The sequence below is a fragment of the Dipteris shenzhenensis genome, chromosome 17, assembly GCF_047967505.1.
Source record: "Dipteris shenzhenensis isolate YYH24624 ecotype China chromosome 17, Dip_SZ_1.0, whole genome shotgun sequence".
NCBI lineage: Eukaryota > Viridiplantae > Streptophyta > Polypodiopsida > Gleicheniales > Dipteridaceae > Dipteris > Dipteris shenzhenensis.
Window position 1 is genome coordinate 26,976,004 of NC_141612.1, and position 10,631 is coordinate 26,986,634.

The window sequence follows — 10,631 nt, forward strand, 5'->3', positions numbered from 1 at the left end:
TAAGTAAGAGAAAATAAATATGTGATGTTTCTGCACTATACTCTACTCAGCTTTCTGTTTTACTTTACTAAGTTCATCAAGGTTAAGCCTAATTCAATGCACACTGAATTAGCTGGTCAACACAACTAAGGTTTTGAACTGGAACTAAGACTCACATTCTAACCATCAATTGGCAACAATACTCACAGCTACCCCTGAAGCCCAAAGTTCTACTATGGAAATTGGGGAAATTTTATGAGATAGTATGCTTTTGAAAGCTACCAGAATTAGGGTAATCACATAATTAAGCATCAGATTCTAGAAAAGTCAATTAAGACTTAGTTAACTCTGACTACTAGTGCCTAACCAAGGTGGTCACACATATTGGTCCGCCTACATGGACCCGAGATCTAGTAGGGTGCTTGCAACTGAGCTTGAACCTAAAGATAGTGCCTCTAATAGCATCCTGTCCAGCTACTTTCCTAGCTTTTCATCAATCCACTCGAGGAACTCAACATTGAATTCACATTCTGTACACAGACCACCCCACGCTAAGATATCTAGGTCCAAAGACTATGAGCTTCAACAAAGAAATGGGTGAAAACTCGAATATTGGGGCCTCCATGGCTCCTCATCTTGATTTGACCTCAACCCCCCACTCATTCCACTATAGCATCCCGGATATGAGAGACCTTTTCCAATACGATGGGGATGTTTTTCGCCTGTTACAACCCTCAGGCATCATAAACGCATTTACGAGGCAGAGCAAAGTGCTAGTGGAGCTGCAAGGCCCAACCCAACCACCTACTATAGAGGACGTGTAGAGTGCACCAAATCCCATGATACCGGTGAGCAATCTGACACCACATGTATGCGTCTTTGAGGAAGGACCCTAGTTCAGTGACACTTTTGACCCTAGAATGCTAGGGGACTACCCCACTAGACCCTATAACTCAAATGAAAGAGCTGGTTGGGGGGGTGCATTGCCTAGAACTTTGGCATCCCAACCCCCACTATACCCAACTTGGGAAGGGGGCCTAAAGAATACTCCATATCCATCATTTGCTCCATTTAGACCCATGCCCAACGTAAATAGGCCCATTCCTAGGTTACCACCAATGCAACCTATGAGGCTTGGCCAACCTAGTGGCCCAGTTCCAATACCTAGTGGGTTAGGTTATACCAATCCTACTTTTGCTTGTCCGACAAATTTTTGGAAACCCCCACCAAGAAAACCCATGTATGGGACAGTGAACTTTGGCATCACTATACCCAACTATACCCAACTTGGGAAGGGGGCCTAAAGAATACTCCATATCCATCATTTGCTCCATTTAGACCCATGCCCAATGTAAATAGGCCAAGGGCCTATTCCTAGGTTACCGCCAATGCAACCTATGAGGCCTGGCCAACCTAGTGTCCTAGTTCCAATACCTAGTGGGTTAGGTTCTACCAATCCTACTTTTGCCCGCCGTCCGAGAAATTTTTGGAACCCCCCACCAGGAAAACCCATGTATGGGACAGTGTCCCTCAACTTGTAAAATCATCCTATGATGTAGATGATGCTTTTGAATGAAGCCATGAGGATCCTAGTGCAAGCACTAGGAAGGGGGGCCATGCTAGCAACTTTTATTAGAAGGGAGACTAATCCTTCAAGGAGTAAGCCCATCATGATCTTCAAGCTAATCACTAAGTTTTTAGGTGAAGGAAATCTGGAGTCCCACTTTGAAATATTTGAACAGATTTGTGAAATTGGGGACATTGGTGACCTAGAGAAGGTTAATGCATTTGGGCTAAGCCTAGATGGCAAGGCCAGACAATGGTACAGGGCTTTGAATCTCGAAGAGAAATTTAATTGGGACACACTATGTAAATCATTCATAGTGGGGTTTACACCCATCGCACCCAAATCGAGCCCAATGAACTAGTTGTATGAGGTCAAACAGAAAGAGATAGAAGCCCTCTGTGATTCTATCACCAAACATTTGAACTCGTAATGTGAGCCTCATGAGAGGATGAGCGATGCACAACTATTGCCACACTTGTTATGGGACTCTAAGCTTCACAATCACCTATTTGCAATTAATCCCACCTCGTTTGAGTTGTGTAACAACCAAAAGCATTGACCTTGTCTAGATCCCCGATATCACCAAATGTCTTGCAGATCTATCCAAATTGCTCAACATGGGAGAGTGGGTCTCCTTCCCCCAAGAACTTGGTGATTAACTTGGAGATCACAACGTGTTTACTTCTAGAAGTATTTTGGTCTCTTTGTGTAAATATGAAGGTGTGCCCCCCCTTCCTAGTGGTTGCACTAGGATCCTCATCGCCTCATTGATAAGTACCATTTGTGGAGTGGGCGAAACATGAGGATATGGTGTTGTTCTATACAGTGGTGGTCTTTTTGGATAGTTCCATAAATTCGGTTGCTATATAAATGTAGGATTGAGGACTCTAACCCACTAAGCATTTGCATTGTGACTTGAGGTTGATTGGGCCTAATGGGTTGGGTTGAAGGTCCTTTGGGGACTACCCCAGGCATAGGCCTATAAGGGCCGATTATTGGGTATGGCATAGCTCCTATGTTTTGTGACCAAGTAGGAAATGAAGGGACTTCAGATGTAAGGAGCCTTATCTGTGGACCTTCTAGAGCACTCAATTGTCCACTTTGTTATGGAATTTGAAACTCTTGGGGTAGTTTGGGGCCAAATTCACCCCTATGTAAGTGGCTTTCCTCAAAGGATGGACATGGTGGCAGTTCATTGCCAATAGATACACTGGGACTTGGTTCCCTAAACATTGTTTTTGACACCGATGGTTGGTTATGACACCTGAGGTTCTACCGGCACTCTATTTTGCCTAGCAAGTGGATTTAGCATGTCTGTTGATTCTGTTAATCCAAAACTACCCATAAAATTAGAAACGATTTCTCTTAATCTAGTTGTTGTAGAAGGGGTAGGAGACTCGAGATCATTCGAGATGGAGCTTGGAGCCACTAAGGCTCTAACATTGGAGGGTTCACCCATGTCTTCGACCAGGCTCATGGACTCTTTTGAGCTAGACAAGTCATCTTGTGGTGGTTCGTGTAAGGCATAAAAACTGATTTTTGAGCTTGTTGACCTTGAGGAGCTAGGTGTGTTAGTCGACAAGAGGTATTTTAGGCACTATCCTCGGCCTCAAGATTAGCTCCTAGAACTCTTCTTGAGATCAAGTGCATGTGTTGGTCAGCACAGTTGAGACCCCATTTCTAAGTTGATTCTGCTTTGACACAGGATCAAGGGGCGGTAGCCCCTTGTGACTTCGTAATGTAGTCACTCGATTAACGCGACAACTTGATAATGCGGTGACTTAATAAAGCGATAGCTTCATAATGCAACGACTTCTTAATGTAGCGACTTGCTAATGCACTAACTTCTTAACTCAATACTTGATAACTTGGTGACTTGCTAACGTGACGACTTCTTAATGTAGTGACTTGCTAATCGGCGACTTCGTAATGTAGCGACTCCTCAATGCAGCAACTTGATAATGTAGCAACTTGCTAGTGTGGCAACTTCTTAACATAGCGACTTGATAACACAATGACTTGTGAACACGGTGACTTTGTAACATGGAGACTTCAAAACTCAATGACTTCTTAACTCAACAACTTCTTACATGGAGACTTGATGACTCCTTGCGTTAAGCTTAACATAGTGACACATAGACACACAAATTTACCAACCAGTTTTTGGCTATTTCCTTGATTTTTAGAGTTTTGGTTCAACATTTTTTGTGTTTGGGGGGTGCTATACTACCCGATCTACCTACTCAATGCAAAGAGCAACAAGAAGAAACAACTTTTGGGTGTTTTGCAAAAAGTGAGAGTTTTTTCTTTCAAATCAATTTGAAAATCACTAATAGCATTATTTTAGTTGGGATTTGTTATCACACACACCTTAGCAATCACCCGATCTACTTTCCTACAAACTTTGAACACTAAAAAACACCAAAATCACTTTAAAATCACTCCAAATGACTTCAACACCTCTTTTTCACTCACACCTTCCTATACACAAAAAATAACAACTTTTCTCTACAATACTTAGCGTTGGGCAATGGGTGGGTCACAAGAGAAGCAAATTCAATGCAAAAATGCACATGGAACTCCCCGCTAATGGTGCCAATAGTGTGTAGTCTCCAACGGTGACTCACGGGTCATGGGGATCTTGCAAGAATGCTGATGGAGTACTCCTCCAAGCTACTCTGGGTTGAGAGAAATGCATGCAAATGCTGTCCACTAGTGTTAGCTCTTTCCCACAGCTTCCATAGGAAGGGCAGGGTAATCTTAGTATGCAGGGTTCGGAGGCTTTTGTCACCTACAAATATACCAGTGTCGTTGGTTGTAAAATAAGTGTAGCTTAGGACCTCTAGTCTTATTCCAATGAGAGATGTAGGCTTAAGTTTGGGAAGCAAACATAGTGCATGCATGTGTGAAAGGGACGTGCATCATCATGATTAGGGTAATGAAGGCTTTCACCTTCATTGGGTGTTGGAGGGTTTAAGAGGAGTTTGAGGGTTAGAGGGAGGTTTAGGGTTTAGAAGGAGGTTCCAAGGTTTAGAAGGAGGCTCTAGGGTTTAGAAGAGGTTCAGGGTTCAGAAGGAGGATCCAAGGTTCAGGGTAGAGTACATGGTGGAGAACTCGTCTCCCTCATAGATCATGGAGGTCAAGGGTTAAGGGACTAAGGGTTTAGGGGGAGCATAGGAGTGGGAGAGAAAGAAGGTGTAAGAGCAGAAGGGAGGAGGAGAGGGTGGAGAAGGGAGGAGGAGAAGGGAGGAGAAGGGAGGAGGAGAGGGAAGAGAAGGAAGGAGGAGGAGGGAGTAGAAGGGAGGAGGGAAGGGAGGAGGAGGGAGGAGGAGGAGGAGGGAGGAGAGGAGGAGGAGGAGGAGGAGGAGAGGGGAGAGGATGGGTTGCAAGGTTCGAGGAGAGGGGAGAAGAAGTTGCAAGGTTAGGACATGCTTTTGGATGTGGAGTGCAAGGAAGCATGGACACTTGGAGACAATTGCTTGGAATACCAAAGTAGAACTCAACACAATGCCCCAAAGAGTGTGGGCTTCATTCCATTATGGGGTATTTATACAAGTTGGAGAGCTTCTCTCTCTGCATGTAGGAATTGTAAGACATTCTCTCTCTACATGTAGAACTTGCATCTAAAAGTTGCATGTAGGAGTTGCATGTTGCATGTAGGAGTTGCATATAAAACTCGCATGTAGGAATCACATGTAGGAGTTGCATGTAGGACTTGCATGTACAAACTGCATGTAGGAATCATATGTAGAACTTGCATGTAGAACATGCGTGTAGGATTTTCTTGTAGGACTTGGATGTTGAAGATGCATGTTGACGATTCTTAAGAGAGATTATTCCTAGCCTTATGAAAGTACAAGCGGAGCTTTGCCGCTACTCTACACACACATTCTGTGCTACCTAAGTTCATGTTGGCACAGAGACAACATACCCGCGGAGCCATTTTATTACCCATCCTTGGGCTATGGCTTATTGTGATCACGGAGTTGGGATGCCATGCGTATAACCCAGTGGCAACGGAACTTGTGGTGTGCTAGTCAATCTTGCCATAAAGCCTTGGCACCATACAACTTTTGCTCTATTTCCAGGAAGCCTGTATCCAACATTTGTTTGAACAGAGATATGTGGCGTGCTTTTAAGAAGACTCTTTGATAGAGTCGGCTTGTAGTCTGAGCATCGATCCTTTCATTGGGATTGAAACTGAGTGGAGGCAATTGGCGGTCGATGTGGCTGGGGATCCCCAGAATGTATTCCAATGTTTTGCAAAAATTAGCAATTTGGCGAAGGATGCGGTCAATGTTGCCGCACATTATATCTCATGCTATTGAAGTGCTCGGATCAGTGTTCCTGTGATGTTCCATTCTACACCAGAGTATGGCTCGATCATTGGCCAATTAATGATGCGATTGTCACCCAAAGTGTGTATGTTGGCCTCCCATTTGTGACATCGTGGAACTACATAGAACCTGGGATGGGTTTTGAGTCATGGAGGTGCACGCAAGTACTCTTTCAAGAAGATTACATCAAAGAGTTTGGGGCAGCGCCAATCAAGTTAGGGATCCAATTTGCTGACCCAAGCTTCACTAATTTGATGTTGACGAACGTTGGTAGGGAAGTTGTCCAGGGTCCATCCACCGTGAGTTTTCATATCATGATATTTGCTCTAGAAATCCTTGATGGGGTTATTGGGAAGTGGTATCACATCAAAATCATACCCACATTGGAATTTGGCATGGGAGTGCGAATCGGATTATATAGATCTTGATATTCAAAATCAAATATTGGGTCATTTTCTGCTGATGGTAGCACAAGTAGTGTCAGAGGTGATGGTGGAATCTGGGGACATGGGGGAGAAATATGGAAGAGTGTTATTGGTGGGAGGGGAATCAGAGGGGAGGGAGGGAAGAACTGGGCAAATGGTTTGAGTAGCTTGGTAATCCTTGAGGGTAGGATTAGCAAGGGAAGGGAAGAAGTTAGGTGTGAGGGACTCGTAAGTTTGCGACTGTTGGGTTACTTGAAAGTGGTGAGAGGCATGAGCAAAGAGACGATGAAGGGAGTAGATGTTAGAGCTCAGGGAAGGTTAAGAGGGTGGTAGTCTCCCTTTTATTTATGAGGGCACTGTGAGGTAAGAATGAGTAATAATTATTTACAATTTATATTTTCAAGACAAAGTCGTGTAGCACCATAGAATCACCTTATGAAAAGGCCTTATGAGTGGATAAAGTACATCTTGCCTTCAAATGCTCCTTTGCATGAAATTTTAAAGTTAACCCTTTGACCTTGGATTGGTTTTGCTATCTCTACCTTTTCACCTAAAAAATCAATTGAATTTTCCCATTTAATGATAAAAGTCTTCTCAATTAGATTTGGCCTCCAAGTTAATGTGTGGAATATTTTGTTGAGATTACAAGGATTTATCATAGGTAGATGGAAGTAAAGGTAAGCAAACTAATGGAGGATTTACTTAAGAGCCATTCTTGAGCCATTTGGGGCTATGGTTTGTTTCTCAGCTAGTTTAAAGAAACCAAAAATTTACTAATTAATTAAGAGTGCAAGGCTATGACCATTAAGCTTGCTTTCATTTCAGTGCTTTTGTGTCGTTTCTTCTTTATGGCCTTTTTCTCATACTCTTGCACCACTAAAAACAGATTCATGCATGAATACTCAAAAACTCTCTACACTACTATGATTGAGTAATTTCCATTAATAAGAATTTTAAGTTTTAAGACACCCTCCCAACTAGAAGGTTATGTTTTAAGACACCTTTCTTTTGCAAAGGAATAAGAATCTTCCCCTCTTCGATGATGTATTACTATTTAAAAATTTTAAATTTTAAATTTTTAAAATTTAATCACCTTTGATTCAAATGATATAAGACTTGCAATACTTAAAGAAACCCACTCCATATTCCCAACAATTAAAAGTATCTATTTGAATGTTCATGTAAACCATAACATTGATTAATCAAGTAATAGAAACAAGTCCATTTTTATATTTTATCATTAAAGATAATAACTACACAATAGAACTCCCATAGATTTAAATACAATATAAAAGGACAGCACCTATCTAGACTTAAGGTATTTACTTAGAAAGACCATGGATGTAAAGCTAAATTTATGAAGAAGCTATGCTTATGATAATGGTGATAATAGACATGGGGATAGAGATGAATTAGAGGTGAGGACAATACTAAAAAGGATGGTAGCTAGTTTAATAGAGTGATCATGAATAAGAGAGAGAAGTCAAACCTACATATGATGAGGCCCATGAGTAAAAGGAAAAGGAGATAAAAATCATAGACATGCACATTCATTGTTATTATTGTTTCCAACATTTTTAACCAAACTAGTCCCTAGCCTTCAGACTATCTTTTAAATTATTATTTCCTCCATCTCTAATCACTCTCATCATCGTTGTTTCTCTGTTTTTAGTCATGGACCTCTTCCTATGGATTTTCTTTCTTTTATTGTTCACTACCTCTTTATACTCATCTCCATGACCATCTCCATCTCTTCTATTGTCAATATCATACACATCTGCTTCTTCAACAACCTACTTTTACATGGCGACTCATGAAGAAGAGAATGAGGTAGAAGATGACTAGATTGGTTTTCTTGAACATATTGTGAAAAAAAATGATGATAAATGGGCTATTTCATATTTGTCTCTTTTTCATTGTTCCTATAAGTCAAGGGCTTCTATGTTTGCACCTTCTTCTTCAAACTAGTCACCATCTTCTTTTAATTCTTGTATTAATCTATTACCAATTACTTATTAGCATTAAATACAATAAGGTCTGTCCCTTCAAATATGAGGGCTATCCATGATGACACTCCTTATGAATTTTCACTTTTGATTTCCAGCATATGTGTCTACTTCAAGGCCGCGGACTCTTAAGAAAGAGGTAAGATATGGCTTTCAATTTGGAGCTTTAAGTATCTTTTGGGCATCACATATCATTAAGTTTTAATATATGTCTTTCAATTTGGACCTTTTAGTATCTGTTGATATCTTGGGAAAAAGGTAAGATATCCCTTTCATTTGGAAATTTTAGTATCTTTTCAACATCACATAGCATTCAAATTTAAGATCCAACTATGAAATAGGTTCCTCTACTTGAAAAGTTGAATTAAAAACCCCCTTCTATTATTGTGGACCTGTTAAAATTTTCCCGAAAGTGGAATTAAAATACCCCTCCTTTTGAATGCACATGGTACACTAAAATTTTGGGAGGTGAACCCTCCAAGTAGGAGTTATTGGGATGGTTGGTGGGATGTGAACTATGGCAACGATCGGTGGGATAGAAGCTAGGGCAACGGGCTGTGGGAGTGGCAAAAAGCCAACGGCCCTCCGGATAACAGAAAGGTGATGGTGGCTGGTGGGATAACAAAAAGGAAACGACCAACAAGATAGTAGAAAGGCAACGGCTGATAGGATAACAGAAAGGCAATGGTTGACGAGATAACAAAAAGGTAATGGCCATGGGGATAGCAGTTGTCAATAGTTGAGAGAGATAAAGGGGGGGTGTGGGGATGGAAGAATAGGAGGAGGGAGAGGGGAAAAGGTAAAAAGGAAGAAAGGACAAAAGGAAAAAGGGAAAAAGGGAAAAGGAGAAGGAGGTGGTTGTGGATGTCGAGGATGTCATGTGAAGGGAAACACGTGGTGAATAGACTAGGTGTCGTGTGGACTTGTGAGGTTAGCATGCAAGAATGCAAATCATGAAGATAATGCACAAGAGATCTACTTGCTGTATTCACCTATAATTGCTGACCCCCTGAATGTGAGTGGGTGCATTAGCATACTAGGGACTTGTGAGCTACTGCTAGTGCGTGGTGGTGATATGCCTACCATACAGACTCACCTAGACCTAGACTTGATGCTTATGTGGGATGTAGTGAAGACAAATATCAAGCAGTCGTATAGCGTGTCATCAACCAAGTAGAGCACGTGTTGAGTTTGTGCCTCATCCTAGTTGACAATGGTGTAGTGGCATGGTGGCGTTCACTCGGATGAAACTCTTTTGAGGTAGGGTACATGGGTTCTCGTGTGGCTATAACCAAAGAGGAAGCAGGTCCTCGTGGTACCCGACCCTTGCTGTAGTAGGCAATTTATGTCCAGGTATCATTGCGAGTGCTCTCGTGAGTAAGACGTCCTTTGATGGCATGTGCATGGGCTTGGAGGATCTTGTGTGGCTGTAACCGGAGAGGAAACAGGTCCTTGTGGTACCGCGACCCTTGCTGTAGTAGGCGATTTATGTCCAAGTAGCATTGCAGGTGCTGTCGTGAAGAGTGAAATGTCCTTTGATGGCATGTGCATGGGCTTGGAGGAAGGTTCTTGTGTAACTACCCCCTTTCTAAGGGTCAGTTCTTATTTTGCTTCCTTGTTAGATCGGGCGACCTTCTCATCGAGTTGTACTATTTGTGGAATCATGGCACTCTGAGGGCTTGTTCGTCACAATGGGCTCAAGGGTAGGTTCTTGTGGAACTACATCTAGGGTTGACACAAGTTCTTGTTTTGCTACCTTCTGAACCCTGCGAGTTGCGATTGTGTGTTTGGTGCCATAGGAAACTTCCAGACCCAAGGGGCTTGCTTGCCTTTATAATAGCTATGGGTTTCCAAGAGCTTTGTGGTGACCTAATGCTTGTGGGGTCCCTGTGCTTGGAGTGGCAGATTCGGGCCTGGAAGTCGAATTGGTTGGTAGCGTCGGGTTCTTCTCTTAGATGGGGTTGCCCATGTCAGTGTAACTAAACACCTTGTGGTGTAATCCATTATACTACACGATGTATGGATACAACATGTGGTGTACATAACACCGCGTGGTATAGATCCTTAATGCACAATGTTTTGTGGGTATACCATATGATATATTGATTTATCGCATGATAACCTGATGTAGCTAGTCAGTTAAAATTTGCTACTGACCCATTTTAAAACACCCTAGGGCTAATTAAAAAACATTCAAAACATTTGAATACAATGTTTTAAAATGGACATTTTAATATTGCCACAAATCCTTGCTCCCTTATTCTACACCAAATCACCATGAACCAATCCCCGAAGCAAAACAAAAAATCAATCAAAC